Source organism: Arachis hypogaea, chromosome 4, assembly GCF_003086295.3.
Source record: "Arachis hypogaea cultivar Tifrunner chromosome 4, arahy.Tifrunner.gnm2.J5K5, whole genome shotgun sequence".
Classification (NCBI taxonomy): Eukaryota; Viridiplantae; Streptophyta; class Magnoliopsida; order Fabales; family Fabaceae; genus Arachis; species Arachis hypogaea.
The window spans coordinates 115,966,791-115,974,741 of NC_092039.1; the positions used below are offsets into that span (position 1 = coordinate 115,966,791).

A 7,951-nucleotide genomic window follows, 5' to 3' on the forward strand; every position below is an offset into this window, starting at 1 on the left:
CATTTTGATTATTCCTTGTTATTAAAAATCTAAAAATATTTTTAATTTGTGTCTTTTCAAGTCAATAATACAGAGAATTGAAGATTCAGAACACACTGCAGAGGAATTATACAGAAAAAGCTGGGCGTTTAAAACGCCCAGTGAAGAAGGACAAATTGGCGTTTAAACGCCAGCCAGGGTGCCTGGCTGGGCGTTTAACGCCCAAAAGGGTAGTATTTTGGGCGTTAAACGCCAGAATGTGCACCATTCTGGCGTTTAACGCCAGGATGGCACAAGAGGGAAGATTTTGTTTTTAATGCAAATTTTTTTTCAAGTTTTCAAAATTTTTCAAAATCAAATCTTTTTCAAATCATATCTTTTCAATCAAATCTTTTTCAAAATCCTTTACTTAATTTTCGAATACTACTTCCCTTCTTCTCACATCCTTCTATTTATGGACTAACACTATTCCTTAAATCACAATTCGAACTCCATCTTTCTTGATAAGTTCAAATTTTCTACCTCTGTCTTCCATTTTCCTTTTCCTCTGACACCTTAAGGAATCTCTATACTGTGACATAGAGGATTCCATATTTTCTTGTTCTCTTCTCTTTCTTATGAGCAGGAGCAAAGACAAAAGCATTCTTGTTAAGGCTGATCCTGAACCTGAAAGGACCTTGAAGAGAAAGCTAAGAGAAGCCAAGGCACAACTCTCTGTAGAGGACCTAACAGAAATCTTCAAAGAAGAAGAACCCATGGCAGCCGAAAACAACAACAATGCCAACAATGCAAGGAAGGTGCTGGGTGACTTTACTGCACCTACTCCCGACTTCTATGGGAGAAGCATCTCTATCCCTGCCATTGGAGCAAACAACTTTGAGCTTAAGCCTCAATTAGTTTCTCTAATGCAACAGAATTGCAAGTTCCATGGACTTTCATTGGAAGATCCTCATCAGTTTTTAGCTGAATTCTTGTAAATCTGTGACACTGTCAAGACTAATGGGGTTGACCCTGAGGTCTACAGACTTATGCTATTCCCTTTTGCTGTAAGAGATAGAGCTAGGACATGGTTGGACTCACAACCTAAAGAAAGCCTAAACTCTTGGGAAAAGCTAGTCAATGCCTTCTTGGCAAAGTTCTTTCCACCTCAAAAATTGAGTAAGCTTAGAGTGGAAGTCCAAACCTTCAGACAGAAGGAAGGAGAATCCCTCTATGAAGCTTGGGAAAGATACAAACAATTGATCAGAAAGTGTCCCTCTGATATGCTTTCTGAATGGAGCATCATAGGTATTTTCTATGATGGTCTGTCTGAACTATCCAAGATGTCTTTGGATAGCTCTGCTGGAGGATCTCTTCATCTGAAGAAGACGACTACAAAAGCTCAAGAACTAATTGAAATGGTTGCAAATAACCAATTCATGTATACTTCTGAAAGGAATCCTGTGAACAATGGGACAAATCAGAAGAAAGGAGTTCTTGAGATTGACACTCTGAATGCCATATTGGCTCAGAACAAAATATTGACTCAACAAGTCAATATGATTTCTCAAAGTCTGTCTGGAATGCAAAATGCACCAAGCAGTACTAAGGAAGCTTCATCTGAAGAAGAAGCTTATGATCCTGAGAACCCTTCAATGGAAGAGGTGAATTACATGGGAGAACCCTATGGAAACACCTATAATCCTTCATGGAGAAATCATCCAAATCTCTCATGGAAGGATCAACAGAGACCTCAACAAGGTTTCAACAATAATAATGGTGGAAGAAATAGGTTTAGCAATAGCAAGCCTTTTCCATCATCTTCTCAGCAACAGACAGAGAGTTCTAAGCAGAACACCTCTGACTTAGCAACCATGGTCTCTGATCTAATCAAAACCACTCAAAGTTTCATGACTGAAACAAGGTCCTCCATTAGAAATTTGGAGGCACAAGTGGGACAGCTGAGCAAGAAAGTTACTGAACTCCCTCCTAGTACTCTTCCAAGCAATACAGAAGAAAATCCAAAAGGAGAGTGCAAGGCCATCAACATGGCCGAATTTGAAGAGGAGGAAGAGGCAGTGAACGCCACTGAGGAAGACCTCAATGGACGTCCACTAACATCCAATGCGTTCCCCAATGAGGAACCATGGGAATCTAAGGCTCAAAATGAGACCATAGAGATTCCATTGGACTTACTTCTACCATTCATGAGCCCTGATGAGTACTCTTCCTCTGAAGAGGATGAGTATGTCACTGAAGAGCAAGTTGCTAAATACCTTGGAGCAATCATGAAGCTAAATGACAAGTTATTTGGAAATGAGACTTGGGATGATGAACCTCCTTTGCTCACCAAAGAACTGGATGACTTGTCTAGGCAGAAACTGCCTCAAAAGAGACAAGATCCTGGGAAGTTTTCAATACCTTGTACCATAGGCACCATGACCTTCAAGAAGGCCTTGTGTGACCTAGGGTCAAGTGTAAACCTCATGCCTCTCTCTGTAATGGAGAAGCTAGGGATCTTTGAGCTGCAAGCTACAAAAATCTCACTAGAGATGGCAGACAATTCAAGAAAATAAGCTTATGGACTTGTAGAGGATGTTCTGGTAAAGGTTGAAGACCATTACATCCCTGCTGATTTCATAGTCCTAGAGACTGGGAAGTGCATAGATGAATCCATCATCCTTGGCAGACCCTTTCTAGCCACAGCAAAGGCTGTGATTGAGGTTGACAGAGGAGAATTGATCATTCAAGTGAATGAAGAATCCTTGGTGTTCAAGGCTCAAGGATATCCCTCTGTCATCATGGAGAGGAAGCATGAAGAGCTTCTCTTAAAACAGAGCCAAACAGAGCCCCCACAGTCAAACTCTAAGTTTGGTGTTGGGAGGCCTCAACCAACTTCTAAGTTTGATGTTGAACCCCCACATTCAAACTCTAAGTTTGGTGTTGGGAGGTTCCAACATTGCTCTGAGCACCTGTGAGGCTCCATGAGAGCCCTCTGTCAAGCTACTGACATTAAAGAAGCGCTTGTTGGGAGGCAACCCAATGTTATATTTTATATATTTTTCTTTGTTATTTCATGTTTTCTGTAGGTTGATGATCATGAGAAGTCACAAAATCAATTGAAAAAGCAAAAATAGAATGAAAAACAGGAAGAAAAACAGCACACCCTAGAGGAAGAACCTACTGGCGTTTAAACGCCAGTAAGGCTAGCAGATGGGCGTTTAACGCCCAGTCTGGCACCATTCTGGGCGTTTAACGCCAGAAAGGGGCACCAGACTGGCGTTAAACGCCAGAAAAGGGCAAGCACTTGGCGTTAAACGCCAGAAATGGGCACCAGCCCGGCGTTTAACGCCAGAATTGGCTCAAAACGCGTTTTTGCATGCTATTTGGTGCAGGGATGACTTTTCCTTGACACCTCAGGATCTGTGGACCCCACAGGATCCCCACCTAGCCCCCCACTCTCTCTCTTCTTCACCCATTCACCAATCACCTCAGCACCTCTTCCCCAAAAACCCTTCACCTATCAAATCCCATCTTTCTCTTCACCACTCACATCCATCCTTCATAAAACCCCACCTACCTCACCCTTCAAATTCAAACTACTTTCCCTCCCAAATCCACCCATACATGACCGAACCATGAGCCCCCCACTCCTATATAAACCCATCTTCACTCCTTCATTTTCACACAACCTTAACACTACTTCTTCCCCTTTTTGGCCGAACCCAAAAGCCCAGGGGCGGAGCTAGGTACAAGGAAAGGAGGGCAATGGCCCCCCTAATTTTAATTTTTTATATGTAAATTATATGTAAATTTCAGTTTAGCCCCCCTTAAAATTTTATTTTAATTTTATTTTATTGTATAAATATTTTTTGCCCCCCTCTAATATTTCTTCTAGCTCCGCCCCTGCAAAAGCCCTTCCCTTCTTTCTCATTTCTTCTTCTTCTACTCTCTTCCTTCTTCTTTTGCTCGAGGACGAGCAAACCTTTTAAGTTTGGTGTGGTAAAAGCATTGCTTTTTGTTTTTCCATAACCATTTATGGCATCCAAGGCCGGAGAAACCTCTAGAAAGAGGAAAGGGAAGACAAAAGCTTCCACTTCCGAGTCATGGGAGATGGAAAGATTCATCTCAAGGGTGCATCAAGACCACTTCTATGAAGTTGTGGCCTTGAAGAAGGTGATCCCCGAGGTCCCTTTCAAACTCAAAAAGGGTGAATATCCGGAGATCCGACATGAGATCCGAAGAAGAGGTTGGGAAGTTCTTACCAACCCCATTCAACAAGTCGGAATCTTAATGGTTCAAGAGTTCTATGCCAATGCATGGATCACCAAGAACCATGATCAAAGTGTGAACCCGGACCCAAAGAATTGGCTTACTATGGTTCGGGGGAAATACTTGGATTTTAGTCCGGAAAATGTAAGGTTGGCATTCAACTTGCCCATGATGCAAGGAGATGAACATCCTTACACTAGAAGGGTCAACTTTGATCAAAGGTTGGACCAAGTCCTCATAGACATTTGTGAAGAGGGCGCCCAATGGAAGAGAGATTCAAGAAGGAAGCCGGTTCAATTGAGAAGGCATGACCTCAAACCCGTGGCTAGAGGATGGTTAGAGTTTATACAACGCTCAATCATTCCCACTAGCAACCGGTCCGAAGTTACCATAGACCGGGCTATCATGATTCATAGCATCATGATTGGAGAAGAAATAGAAGTTCATGAGGTGATATCCCAAGAACTTTATAAGGTGGCGGACAAGTCCTCTACCTTGGCAAGGTTAGCCTTTCCTCACCTCATTTGTCACCTCTGTTATTCAGTTGGAGTTGACATAGAGGGAGACATTCCCATTGATGAGGACAAGCCCATCACTAAGAAGAAGATGGAGCACACAAGAGACCCCACTCATCATGAGATCCCTGAGATTCCTCAAGGGATGCACTTTCCTCCACAAAACTATTGGGAGCAACTAAACACCTCCCTAGGAGAATTGAGTTCCAATATGGGACAACTAAGGGTGGAGCACCAAGAACATTCCATTCTCCTCCATGAAATTAGAGAAGATCAAAGAATCATGAGAGAGGAGCAACTAAGACAAGGAAGAGACATTGAGGAGCTCAAGCACTCCATAGGATCTTCAAGAGGAAGAACAAGCCGCCATCACTAAGGTGGACCCGTTCTTTAATTTCCTTGTTCTTTATTTTCCTGTTTTTCGAATTTTAATGCTTATGTTTATCTATGTTTGTGTCTTGTGATCATTAGTGTCTTAGTGTCTATGCCTTAAAGTTATGAATGTCCTATGAATCCATCACCTTTCTTGAAAAAAAAATGTTCTTAATTGAAAAAGAAAAGAATTGCATGAATTTTGAATTTTATAACAGTTTAATTATTTTGATGTGGTGGCAATACTTTTGTTTTCTGAATGTATACTTAAACAATGCATATGTCTTTTGAATTTGTGGTTCATGAATGTTGGCTCTTGAAAGAATGATGAAAAAGGAGACATGTTACTGAGGATCTGAAAAATCATTAAAATGATTCTTGAAGCAAGAAAAAGTAATGGTTCAAAAAAAATCGAAAAAAAAGAGAGAGAAAAAGAAAAAGAAAGAAATAAAAGTTATGATCCAAGGCAAAAAGAGTGTGCTTAAGAACCCTGGACACCTCTAATTGGGGACTCTAGCAAAGCTGAGTCACAATCTGAAAAGGTTCACCCAATTATGTGTCTGTGGCATGTATGTATCCGGTGGTAATACTGGAAGACAGAGTGCTTTGGGCCACAGCCAAGACTCAATAAGTAGCTGTGTTCAAGAATCATCATACCTAACTAGGAGAATCAATAACACTATCTGGATTCTGAGTTCCTAAAGAAGCCAATCATTCTGAATTTCAAAGGATAGAGTGAGATGCCAAAACTGTTCAGAGGCAAAAAGCTAAAAGTCCCGCTCATCTAATTAGTACTGATCTTCATAGATGTTTTTGGAATTCATTGTATATTCTCTTCTTTTTATCTTATTTGATTTTCAGTTGCTTGAGGACAAGCAACAATTTAAGTTTGGTGTTGTGATGAGCGGATAATTTGTACGCTTTTTGGCATTGTTTTTAGTATGTTTTTAGTATGATCTAGTTAGTTTTTAGTATATTTTTATTAGTTTTTAGTTAAAATTCAATTTTCTGGACTTTACTATGAGTTTGTGTGTTTTTCTGTGATTTCAGGTATTTTTTGGCTGAAATTGAGGGACCTGAGCAAAAATCTGATTCAGAGACTGAAAAGGACTGCAGATGCTGTTGGATTCTGACCTCCCTGTACTCGAAGTGGATTTTCTGGAGCTACAGAAGCCCAATTGGCGTGCTCTCAACGGCGTTGGAAAGTAAACATCCTGGGCTTTCCAGCAATATATGATAGTCCATACTTTGCCCAAGATTTGATGGCCCAAACCGGCCTTCAAAGTCACCTTCAGAATTCCCAGCGTTAAACGCCGGAACTGGCACAAGAATGGGAGTTAAACGCCCAAACTGGCACCAAAGCTGGCGTTTAACTCCAAGAAGAGTCTCTACATGAAAATGCTTCATTGCTCAGCCCAAGCACACACCAAGTGGGCCCGGAAGTAGATTTTTATGTCATTTACTCATCTCTGTAAACCTTAGGCTACTAGTTCTCTATAAGTAGGACCTTTTACTATTGTATTTTGGGGGGATCTTTTGATCATTTTAGAGCTTTTGATCATGTTTTTATGATTGAACCCTCATTGGGAGGCTGGCCATTTGGCCATGCCTAGACCTTGTTCTTATGTATTTTCAACGGTGGAGTTTCTACACACCATAGATTAAGGTGTGGAGCTCTGCTGTACCTCGAGTATTAATGCAATTACTATTGTTCTTCTATTCAATTTCGCTTGTTCTTGTTCTAAGATATCACTTGTTCTTCAACTTGATGAATGTGATGATCCGTGACACTCATCATCATTCTCACCTATGAACGTGTGATTGACAACCACCTCCGTTCTACCTTAGATTGGGTGAATATCTCTTGGATTCCTGATACATGATGCATGGTTGATCGCCTGACAATCGAGCGCTCACCTGACAACCGAGCCAGCCATTCCGTGAGATCAGAGTCTTTGTGGTATAGGCTAGAACTGATGGCGGCGTTCAAGAGAATCCGGAAAGTCTAACCTTGTCTGTGGTATTCTGAGTAGGATTCAATGATTGAATGATTGTGACGTGTTTCAAACTCCTGAGGGCGGGGCGTTAGTGACAGATGCAAAAGAATCACTGGATTCTATTCCGGCCTGATTGAGAACCGACAGATGGATAGCCGTGCCGTGACAGGGTGCGTTGAACATTTCCACTGAGAAGATGGGAGGTAGCCACTGACAACGGTGAAACCCTTGCATAAGCTTGCCATGGAAAGGAGTAAGAAGGATTGGATGAAGACAGTAGGAAAGCAGAGAGACGGAAGGGACACAGCATCTTCATGCGCTTATCTGAAATTCCCACCAATGAATTACATAAGTATCTCTATCTTTATCTCTATGTTTTATTCGTATATCACCCATATCCATTTGAGTTTGCCTGACTAAGATTTACAAGGTGACCATAGCTTGCTTCATACCAACAATCTCTGTGGGATCGACCCTTACTTGCGTAAGGTTTATTACTTGGACGACCCAGTACACTTGCTGGTTAGTTGTGCGAAGTTGTGTTTATGCCATGGTATTGAACACCAAGTTTTTGGATTCATTACCGGGGATTATTTGAGTTGTGAAAAGTATTGTTCACAATTTCGTGCACCAATGCGCATCAATGAAAAGGGCTTTAGAGGCCTGTATGCCAACAACAATTCACCGTTGGTGTATTTGGCACATCATGAAGAAGATTCCAAGCAAATTAAACGGGTACAAGGGACATGCAGAAATTGAACAAGAAATGAGTGAAGTTGTTTGGAACTCTCATAGTAAAGACTCATTTGATAGGAATTAGAATGAATTTCTGCTGAA

General features: G+C 41.3%; 1 non-coding gene across 1 annotated transcript; it reads right to left on the reverse strand.

Annotated features, from left to right (window-relative positions):
• Positions 1-1,139: 1,139 nt before the first annotated feature.
• Positions 1,140-1,247, reverse strand: LOC112798711 (small nucleolar RNA R71). Its single transcript, XR_003200310.1, has one exon. It is a non-coding gene; the product is annotated as a small nucleolar RNA R71 (small nucleolar RNA).
• Between the last annotated feature and the right edge of the window lie 6,704 nt (positions 1,248-7,951).